Here is an 11,946-nt window from a genome sequence, read left to right as displayed (position 1 = left end):
GAAGGGAGTCTAGAAAGAGACACTGAAGATATGAGAGTAAAGGAGAACATAGGCCTCAGTACAGAAACCAAGAATATTTACCCTGTGCTTTCCTCCAAATCCTAATACCAGCTGTACCATTTATGTCAATATAGTGGTATTTAGAACCCAAGCCAGAATGTGTAATCTGTGCATTACCAAGTGCTTATGGTGACAACTCCTACACAGCTAAGCACATATATGCCATAGACATGTCTATATGGATGCACAGAAATTCTGCTTATCTTAACCAAAGTAGTCAATGTTCCTGCCAGGTGTAAGCAAACCTGAGGGGTAGTAGGCAAGAAATTCCTTGGCAGAGGTTTGTGGTGGCAAGCAGTGTTTGCCAAGGCGTGAAAAGCCCTTGTCTGTCTGTGCCCTTCCTATGTTTTTGGGAATTGTTCATATCTAATGGGAAATTCAGAAGCTCCATTGAGCTTGAGTGAGCTGATAAATGGAGCAACAACCCATCTCTAAATAAAAAGTGGAATCAGCATCCTGGGTTTGGAATTTGGAACCTCTGCAAGAGCAATTTCTCTGACCCAGGAAGAGGAGAAACACCCAGCCACAGTCTGACTGGAGTCTTGCACACCTCCAGGCACCTACATCCAACAAACACCCACCATACATCAAACTCAGCTCCGAATTAGCCAGGTACTCTGATGAAACCCCTTAGTATTATTTCCCAGGTGAAAAAACAGTAGCACATGCCTTTCACAGTGTCAGAGCTCTCCCTTCTCCTCTGAGCTGTGGCACATCTCTCAGCCATCCAAAAACCGGAGCAGTCTTATATCCTCATATCTAACACAAATCAGTCCTCTTTCAATTTAAAATCATCACCCCGTGCAACAAGCCCTGCTAAAAACTCTGTCCCCATCATTCTCACAGGCCCCCTTTAAGGCCTTTAAGGTGGAAGCAAGTGTCTCTATTGAACAAAGATGGTTTTGCAGCTGGTAAATAATATATACTCTAAAATGTCCCCTTGGGGTAAGGGAAGAGGGATGAGAGAACTTATTTTAATTATCTTGTGTGCGTTCTGACTTAATTCTCAGAAAATTAAGCTTCAAGGACACAAGTTGGCAGGTCCAAGACTATGGCCTGTGATCATCTCTGGCCTGAGGATGTGAACAGAGGCAGCACAGTGGCCAGGATTCTCTGGAGAGCTTTGCCAAAGTCTGGTTGTGAGGGACCTGGAATCCTCTGTGTGGCACTTATCCCCAGCTTTGAAAACAGCTCCTTCCCCAAGACAGAGGTGTAAGATTACAGTCTTACTGGAGGTACTGCCATCTCCATTAGAAAACTTCAATTTCACTTTGTATAAAAAGAAGCTTTTCAAGCTCATGGTCTAAATTCCCCCAAGTGCTTGCACCATCATTTTTTCATTGCAATGCTTATTTTGGGCACACATGATGTAGGAGGGTCTGTTTGTGTATCACCTCCAAAGCTGCTGGACTTTGGTGGAGGCTGTAGCTATTTCTGGCTTTACTCTAACACTTGCCACCCATTACAAAAGTTACTCAATGTAATAGATTTCAGGATCCCTTTCTTGTAACTACAGTATATAAATGATAGGGAAGAAACAAGCTCAATTAGTAAATCAGATTAGTTAAATACTTGTCTTAATATATAATAGGTGGAACAAAATATTGGTATGGGTCGAAGGTCGGGGCTGACTGCTGTGGATTCTTCCCTCAGCAGACCAAAATAAAAGAAGCACATAGAAAGTGTGGCAGGGAAAGCCCTTGCCGAGCTGCTCTCAGTGCCTGTAGGTGGCAGAACTGCCGCATGAAATCGCGGTGCTACAATTTACCTGCAGCACTCAGTCTGTTTGGCAGCTCGGGAGGTTGGCAGCAAAATTGAAGCCAGATTAATTTTCTTTTACTCACACCAGAGTGCTTATTAGAGAGTATCCCAAGATTGGTTCATATTTTAGAGGACATAGAGTATATTAAACATCTCTGATTTCGATTGTAAATCAAGAATGTAGTTTTCTTTCTTTAATTGAAAAACCTTGGAGTGCTTTCAAAATAAACCACTCTTTTTTGCACTCCACATCACAGACTTGAGTCACAAAGTGGGAAAATTTGATTTTCTTACAACCTGAAGCAACCAGACTGTACCTGGGGCATTGATGAGTGCTCCTTGAATGAACTGCTCACCCACACTGAAGTATCCCAAGGGAATCTGCCCATGACTCCACTGAAAACAATGTTGTCCTGAAATCAGGAAGCTCTTTCAGGTCACACCGGTACATTTCTTCTCTGCTGCCTCTCAGCCAGTTGTGAATTATTGTTGACAGGAGCAAGCAGCTACTGAAGGCCAATTAAACATGGCAAACACACTCCAAGGCTAGAACAGAGAACTGACACAAGTCACCTTTGACAAGGCTTTGTTGAAATTTGGCTATTAGGGAAATCAAACTTGTATGAATTACCGTAGAGTAAATATAAGCACATGCTGCAGATAATTGAGTATACACTTGGTGTTAATAAAACAAAAAATATGTAATATTCTCATTGCTGTTTGGGGAGCTGCTATTGACTGTGTCAGGCATTATCATCTTTGGGCACACCTGTGATGATCCAGGTTGGCTAAACAACTTCATTACTCTTGTCAAGCTTGAGAACTTTCTAAAATGCATACTGCTTTCCCCACCCCCCCCAGTAGAAGCGCAAATCTGCATATTTTTGTCCTTTTTCCTCTCTGTGTTCCAGTTTTTCCATCTCTTAAATGATGTCAAGTTTACTCTGCAGGAATGTTGGAAGGTTTTAATAGTAGATAGGAAGTGTGCTGAGATCCTTGGCTGGAATAAATTTCCTCTGTAAATGCAAAATGTTATGGATAATAATGCAGATCTAAGTTGTGACATGAATTACAAAGGATGCCATGAGGCAAGCTCAGAGGTTTCCAAGCAAACTTCATGGTAAAATGTGCCTGAAATTCACTTTTGTGCTCTCAGTGGAAAACCTTGTGTTCATTGAGAGCTGCCATGAAGTTCATACTCTGCAGGGAAAGGTAACTGCAGAAGGATGAGAGGAAATGGCCTCAAGTTGTGTCAGGGAAGATTTAGATTAGAATTAGATATTAGGAACAAATTATTTGCTGAAAGGGAGGTCAGGCATTGGAATCACCATCCCTGGAAGTTTTCAAAAGGTGTGTAGGTGTGGCACTTGGGGTCATGGTGAACCCAGTGGTGCTGGGGTAAAGGTTGGACTTGATGTTCCTAGAGGCCTTTTCCAACCTGAACAGTTCCATGATTCTATGAAAACTGAGCTGTGTTTAAACCAGCAGTTTAAGAAGAGATGACTACCACAACAGGTTATGATCAGTATCAGATTAGATAGTGATTAATGTAGGCTAAGAATGCATTTAGGCATGAGGGTGCCAGCTAGAAAGAAGGAGCTCTTTCTGTGCACTGTCAGAGATTTACCATGTCATCTTGTGGAAGCCATTTGATTTTGCTGTTCTTAATTTGAAAAAAAAAACCCAAACCAACAAATAAACAAGAGCAGCATTTTCCTTCCTCCCAAGGGTGTTCTGAGGATAACCACATTAATTAGTTGCTTTCTTAGAGGTGAGTGTAATAGGATGGAGTAGCTAGAACACAGCTCTTATCTCTGCTGACCAGTCCTGGTCAGTATCATGTCAACTAAATTGATTTTTGCAGAAGGTGATTAAAGGCAATTAAATGTCCATGTTAAAACCAACACTAAGATTAGCTTTATTGAACTGAGATCAAAGTGGTGATAGATTTTGAGCTCCTTTTATTAAAAAAAAAAAAAAGTGTTAATAGGATTCATGCAGAGCTGACAGAACTACTTCCTTTCCCACAATCCCACTGTTATCTATAAAGCTCAAAGATGAAATTACAGTTCTTCTTTAAACTACAGAGCAGTCATATTTTTTTTAAGTGTTAATGATCCCTGTCTTTAGCTAACTTGTTAATATTCCTTTGGCAATCTCTGCTGTTCAGCTTGAGGTTTTTATTATTGTTGTATGTAAAGAATTTTTAAACAGATTTTACAATTCACTTAGAGAAATTTAGTTCTTGCTGTGGGCATCATAGCTGGTCAGCAGCTGTGGGGATGCAAAGGAAAAGAATGGCATCTGGGACCATTCTTCTTTGTTTTACGTTCTGAGAAAGCCCTGGTTAAATGACAGAATTTGTGCTCAGTAAAAATCTCTGTCCATCTGCACTCACGGGCATTAATTCAAATGTAATGACAATAATAATGATCATTATGAACAACGGAGGACAGTCCTGTGGTCTGTGAGAAACAGATTTGCGGGATTTGTGCTTGATTTTCAGCATATATGGCCGTGTGTTTTTGGACAGCCATTGAAATCAGTGGGACTCTTTCCAGCAGCTTCCCTGGTCATTGGCTAGGCCCTAAACTGCCTATTACAGCAGGGGAAAACTAACAGAGCTGTTGGCAGCTCATCAGCTGATGACTGAATAGATACACTGGAATTCCTTTCCACCTTTACAGAGGAAGCTGGGAAAGGCCAAGGGTGCAGACGAGGGAGATGCTGTGCTGATGAACAAACAGCTGCACTTTTCCTTAGCTACAGCTTCAGGGCTTCTGAGGAATCTCAGACACTCCATGATTTTACTGTGTGATGCTCTGGTTTTAGTGACCTGGACCCAGAGAGGTGTCTCTGAAATAACAGCTGTCATTTCTGTGGAAAACTACACGTTTTTATGGAGACAAAATCACTTCTCTTTCAGAGAGGGCCCAGGCAGTTGGTGCACATTACATCGACTGATCCTACCTCCTGAGCCACAGGAGGGCTGTGCAATCAGGCAGTTTCTTGTAAAATCTCTCCATGCTCTGATGTTAATCAGTTGTGCTGCAGGGACTCCTCTCTTCTTTGGAAGCAGGAGGGGAATCCCCTAAGTCTTCACAGAAGAGCTACTGCAGGAGACACGCTGCTTTCTGGCAGCTCACAGGGGACAAATCCCACCTCCATCAAGCAGGGATTTTAGGCCAACTTCAGCAGAGACATCTGCAGCACCAATCAGTTGCATGGGTCCACCCTTTGAAGAAAGGTGTACGCTGAATTTTCAGCTCTGGATTTTCCCAGTTTGCCTTTTGGAGATTTTCCTGGCATGTTCTCATGCCCAGAGGTTATTCCTCTGAGTGCTGTTCAACCACAGAGCAAAAAGACAAAATCCGCTTGAGGAAATTACAGTCAAACCAATTTCCTGGGGTGCACAGAAACAGGGAATCAGTCTGGCCGGGGGATAAGCAGAGGTTTCTGTGGACCAGCCTCCCGCCCCTGTGCTGAAGAGTGCTTATCCACTATGGGTCCTGGTGGGACAGGCTAGGTGGGTAGAGCTGCAAGAGTCCCATTCTTGATTTAGAACCACAGGTGGTCTCTTTGCCTTCTCTGTGCTGTAAAAGCTGGTAGAAAACCCCTGCTGCTTTTATGGGATGCATTCTACCATGAAGAGGAGAGCTTCCTTGCTGTATCATGTTACTCATTAATTCATTTAATTGTACATTCATCATGTTTGCTCATGTGACAGACTGACATAATGCAAGGCTTAGCTTCAGGATTTATTATAGGTGCAAAGTTAAGCAAAACATTGCCAAATAGAAACAAAACCATTCAACACCTCCTTGAAAATCCATTATTTGCACATTTACAACATCCGTTATGAGCAAGTCTGGCACTGCTGTGCCCTTTGCTTTGCCATGTGTTTTACCCCATGGAAGAGGGAGTCCTGTGATTTTAGCCAGTGGCTTGTGGCTGTCAACATTCCTGCCATAATTGTGTCTTTTACTTCCAAGGGTTTCTACATGTGCAAGCCTTCCCAGCTTTGCAGCATCCCCTACCAAAGATCTGTGAAAAGTATAAGGTGGCAGATATTTTGGTGAGCTTGGATAAGGTAGGTCAAGGTCTTAAAGAAAATTGCTGGGTTTTGGGGTCTTGCTGTCACATTTGGGTACCTTCCTACAGACTGTTTCTGTTCTTCATCCTTTCTAAACCCAAACAGAAAGGGAAATAAATACTTCTGTATCCCTTCCTCCCTTTTCTCATCTACTTACAGCTTAGTCCAGGAAAAGTTTGGAGCTTACACTTTCCTCCTAGCCAGAGCAGCCTTTGTTGGAGGCCTGTCTGGATGACTCATGGATGTGGACGGGCTCTTTCCCAGATCTGCAGTGAAGGAGGAGCAATGCTGACTCCTTCAGAGAGAGGCTGCTTGTTCAAGTTGTACAGCTGTGCACATAGACTGCCGAGTTTTAAATAAATAAGTGAAATCTCTTCTCCTTCTTCTTGGTTTCTTTGTACATCAAGAACCTGTGTTCCTCTTACCCAGACAGTTTTTCATGGCAGACAGAAACTGAATATAGGGCATAAACAGGCAGTCCCCTGGACTGAATGAAACCTCATTTTCAGTGGCTTAGTAACTTTTGAATCTGCTATGTTTTTCCTAGTAAAGTGCAAAGGTCAGCATGAGCTTTTTTCATGGCTGGGCACTTTTCAGACTCATGCTCCTGTGTGATTTTTCTGGTGGCTAATGAGACTTATTCTAAAGCCTTCCTCCTGAGGAAAGAAATGAGACAGAGGAGCTGGTGCCATCCCCTCTAGAGATGTGATGGACTGGTAAAACCTTGGTGCTTGGCTTTAAACACTTGGAGCTTCAAACAGATCAGTGGAGGATACAGGACTACAAACCCATTTCATTTGGGATGCAACAACTAGTCTCCCTGACTGTGCTGCCCTCTGTTACAGCAATTGCTCCACAGAATTTGTATAAACTGGGTGAATTTTTTCCTCTCCACAGCACAGAGGAGTTAAGGACAACGTGAAAACTCACATGCTCTCTAAAGCATCTCTCACATTCTTTCCTCTTGTGGAAAGGAAACTGGATTTAAAACACACAGAGCTCTCCAGGAGGATGAGGGAGGCTGAGTGCTGGAAGTATGGGCAGGCTGGGGAGAAGTTGGCAGGGTCTGTATGGAGAAAGCAAAGCTTGCTCCAAAGTGTCTGTGTGGAAAGCCCAGATCACACCTTGAGCTGATGATGGTATCAAGCCCATGTTGGTCACAAACACTGTCTTAAAGGGATGGTTGGGATTTTTATTAAGGGTTGCTTTTGTAGCACACTAGCAGTGCAAGGCATGTGTCAAACACCTTCAGAGAAGATTTCTAACAGACATACAATCATTAATTATTTACCTTGCAATAGGTGAGCAGAGGTCGCAGTATGCCAAGACCCATACATAACACACTCATCAACACACACACACAGAGGAGCTGTTTTTCTACACTATTCTCTGAGGATATGGTGTAAATAAAGCCACAGACAGAATCCATAAATAAATAAAAGGTCTCTGCCCTGTTACCAGTGAAGTCAAGGGTCTCTCACTGATACTTAGAGTAGAATTAGCCATAGAGTATTCCTGGAACATGGTGCTATGGAATAGGGGAGGAGGGAAGTGCCAAAATAGGGATGAAATTCATGTGCCCTGGCTCAGCTGCCTGAAGCACAAGGTCCAGGTCAGAGCTAGCTCACAGAAATGGGCATCTGAAGAGACACTTCCAACTCATCAGTTTTTGGACTGCTGGCAGGTTCCCCACACTCAGCTCTCCCCTGCAAACACAGCCTGGCACATACAGGTGCCATACAGATCCTACCCTGTGTTCTGTATAGCTTTCTTTTTCAGCACAGGTAGGCAAGTGAGCAGCAATACAGATACAAATTGCAGCTGTTAGTCAGAAAATGCTAACCAAAACTAGCCAGCCTAAAGCCTGTGTTGCTAGGAAACAATCTGCCTCTTACTATGCATCATTTCCATTTGCATGCATCCACTCTTCTGATTTTCTTATTAATATTCCTCACCTCAGACACTCTTAAGAAATTTCCACAACAAGCTGGCACAGAATCCAGTTCTCTCTGGGTCTCCCAATGGTTTAATTTAACCTCAGACTGCTGATGCAAGTGGCTTCAGTTACTTAATTTTAGTCTAGCAGGAAAGTGACAGAATTCACATGCCCGCATGCACATGGCCATATGAAAACAGGGACAGCTGAGCTCTGCAGGACTCAGTGGCATGTGCTGCCTTCTGCTTTTCCAGCTTGTCCTGGAGGTTTCTTCCTTTCAGTGTTGCTGTTGACTCTTACATGCCTTGAGGAACTAACCTGCCTGCTTGTGATTGTCCAAACATACCCAGAGGAAAGCTCAGACAAAAATAATTAATCCTGCTAAAATTATTTTTCTTAGGACAAGTATCTTTAACCTACATTTTTACATCAGTTCTAGGGAGCTCTCGATTTACTATATTGGAATTTAAGTCAATGTAGGTAAATCAATACCCAACTTCAGCAGAGATTAAGTTCACCATTGATTTTAAGTGTGTGTGACACCGGTAGAGTTTGCCATTTACAAGCACAGGATTTATTGGTGTGAGGCAGCTTTAAATCTCTCTGGCCATGTTACACCAGCTCTGCTAAGATTTAGGCTGGGAGCTGGAGGGGTAGTTCCAGTGGTACATTCCCAGTCTGCTGATGGTTGCTGATAAACAAAGTCTCCTGATAAAACATGGTGTGTCACTGCTCCCCAGTGCAGTTCTACCAGAAAATTGAAGTTTAGCAAGAATCATGGCTTTTGCTTTTGTTTCAGCGTGTTTTCAGATGGGTTCATTTAAGGCATGCCATGATGCTGTCAGGGTTAGGAAAGGGCTCTGCCTGCAGTGCCAGCAGCAGCCTGGGAGGGCCATGGCAGGGCAAGGACAGCACAGAGCAGGAGAAGTCACCGTCAGAGTACTCACTGCTGACACTGAGCAGCAGCAGCCAGCAATCAAATCATCTTATCATCTCATACAGAGGTATTTGGCACCAGCTGCAGCTTCCACGGGCAGCTCCTTGGCCACAAAAGGCAGGGTTCCTGTGGATAACCTTGTCCATTGCACGTTACAGAATAAGGCAGAAGGGGAAAAGAGCCTTTTTTCCCAAAAATCTGATTTCAGTGCACAAAGAACAAAATGAGTGTTTCACCTTGCATCTGTAATCTTATAATGGATGGGAGAGTCAGTGGGGCATCAATATACATATGTCTTCCCTTGTGAAGATTATTCCCTAATCCTTAGATCTTTGCTGCTTGGGAATGATTCTTGAACAAACCTGTGTTTTCCTTTGCTTGTTGTCTTTGAAGCAGTTTGCCACAAATACACTTAAAGCTATTATAAATGAAAACTCAAGCTTTTTAGACCTACTCTAAATACATCTCTTTTCACATTGTACTACACTTTGCCAAAATCTATATTCAAGGGTTTTGTCATGATCTCCAGATATCCAAGGGATTTGCCACCTCAGTTTACTAAACTGAATTTTCCAGAGGTTTTAAATAGAATCTGAGCTCTCAACTCTCGTATTGTTTGTTGCTCTTCAAATCCCTTCCAATCAGAGATTGATATAATGGATGGCAACAGAACCAGAAAATCCCACTACTCCAGGAGATTCCTCTTGTTTAAAGGGATTATTGACATGTATACAGGTAGGGCCTGTGAGTTTAATTACAAAAAATGTAGGTGCAGGAAGATCATCAGAAGATAATGGTACAAATCACAGAAGGAAAGCAGAAGGCTTGTCCATTATGTTTCTACCTCAGAAATTCCTGTGGGAATGAATATAATTGTGTCCAATTCCACCAGAAGGAAATGCTGTCTCTCATCCCGGGTTGCTCTGCCCAGGCACCCTCATACTGTGTAAGATGTGGGAGGCAGCAGGACAGGTTGTGATTTGAGCCCTTCGAGAACAGCTCAAGCCGTGATGGGAAGGATCTGAGCTGGTCCCAAAGTCTGAGCCTGGCAGCAGATCCCTTAACAGCAGGAAGAAACCTTCCTCTGGTAACTTGACCCATCTTGGAAAAAGTGAGACCTACTTTCTAATAGCTGGAGAAGCAGAACAGAACAAGATGCAGTACTTAGGAAAGAAACTAGTTCATGTATTGGCAGCCCTTTGAACACTTTTAATTTCACAATCAAACCTAACAGAAAAAGGACTCTGATTGTAGTTGGTTAAATGCAATAGCAAAATCAGTAATAAAGCAGATTTCTAATATGTTAGAAATTAATAAGTGCCTAAAAATTCACATCTGAACCTTGGCAGCCTTGTCTTGTCTGGAGATCCTGAACTTGAATCTCTTGACTGAGCAGACATCTCTAGGGCCACTGGGGAGGCCCATCTGGGCTGGAAGGATGTGCATCTCCTGGAGGTCCCATATCACATCTGCCCACACTTGATGTCTCAGCTAAGAGGCTGTGAAAGGTGTTGAGGTCACTGAATAGAGCCTGTCTTGTGTGGGTTTGCAGTGAGTTTTCAGTATGTCCTGTCACAGAGGTAGACACATAGGTGGGTAACTATGTATCTTTATCAATATCTTTATATCTATGTATCTATTTGTAAGCTATTTGGGTACATCTGTTTTAAAAAAGGAAGTGGAAGAGGAATTGCACCTTTCCACCTCTTTGAAATTTTCTATAACTTCATAAAAGAGGAGAGTACTACCTCTGGGGATGTGGCCAAACACACCCTGCCTAAACCTTTCTGTCTACCTCAGTTTCCTTCCAGGTACATCTGAATAAGATAGTCAGCATTTCCTATCCAAAACCACCATATCATTTTGCAGTGAGGTGTAAAACTATGTACAAAATACATAAATTTGGATTTCATTGCCAAAGCATTTCAATAAATGGATTTAATTGTGTTGCCTAAAGTTTGCAAACTATTTTTTGTAGTCACGAATGTACATATACACATATAAAAATATAGATATATATTTAGGTCCTGTTCAAGATCTTCTTGTCTGCTCAGCTATGACTTATTTGCCTGTGGAATAGGCAGTCAGGTGTGCAACTAAGGATAGACTCAGAGTTGCCAGGAGTCAAATGAGCTCAGCAGAGCCCAGACAACTCATATCAACCCATGGCTTGGTATGGGTTCCTATACAAAATTTTAAAATTAGGAAGGAAAGTATTTGCTGTGAAGAAAACATGGAAGTGGGAATGTTTTGTGTACCAGGTGGGACTCCATCCACTGAACTGGTGCAGAAATAGCTGCCATCAGCCCACAGCATTCTGGAGCTGTCTCAGTCTGTGAACTGACATTTGCTGATGCCAGCAAACTCAGCAGCCCAAAAAGCTATTTTTTCCCTACTGCTGAGACCACCATTCCATAGACTCTGGCAGAGGAGGTGCCTTCTGTCTCCCAGCATGTCATGCCAAGAGAAAGCCTTTTGTCCACCCACAACAGAGGCAGTGGCAGAGCAGGAAGTTGTGAAACACTAACTACTGTTGCTGGCAAGTGAGCCATAAAGGAGGGTTCTGCTGGAAGGACACAGCTGGGATCCGACCTCCCTTTCTGTGCTCACAGCCAGTGTGGATAGGTGAAGCCAGCTCCTGAAGGGAGCACTGGAGGGGGCTGAGCAGAGCCGAGCCAAGAGCTCCCTGGAAGTTAAGTGCATTTCTGATGCTGGGACAGAGATCCGGGTCCGTGTCGGAAGCACGGACAATGCTTCCCCTCAGTCTTGCCACTGAGAGATTTCTGCCAGCTGGGCACCTGCCATGGATCTCAAAACACAGCTATGAAATTGGTAGCTATCCCAAATTAAATAATGTCCAGGAGGATTGCACTGATTGGCTTTCAGGCCAAATTTGGCATCTTCTGTATTTGCTAAGATCTGCCTTAATAGTGCTCGCCTGTGTCTGCCCTCTCTGTGCAGCATCAGCTCCAGTGTTTGAGCAGCAGGATGAGGTGCCTTTGGGCACAGGAGGTGTGTTGGACTGGTCCCCCCAGGCACTCCCTCTGCTGCTCCTCTCTCCTGCAGGGACATCTAAATTGGGTAGGACACTGATGGGGTGATCCTCTGCACCTGCTCTGGGGGGTGCAGAGCAGAAGAGGGGTGCGGTGTGGGACACTG

The sequence above is a fragment of the Parus major genome, chromosome 1A (genome assembly GCF_001522545.3).
Source record: "Parus major isolate Abel chromosome 1A, Parus_major1.1, whole genome shotgun sequence".
Classification (NCBI taxonomy): domain Eukaryota; kingdom Metazoa; phylum Chordata; class Aves; order Passeriformes; family Paridae; genus Parus; species Parus major.
Note: the sequence above shows the minus strand (reverse complement) of the source record.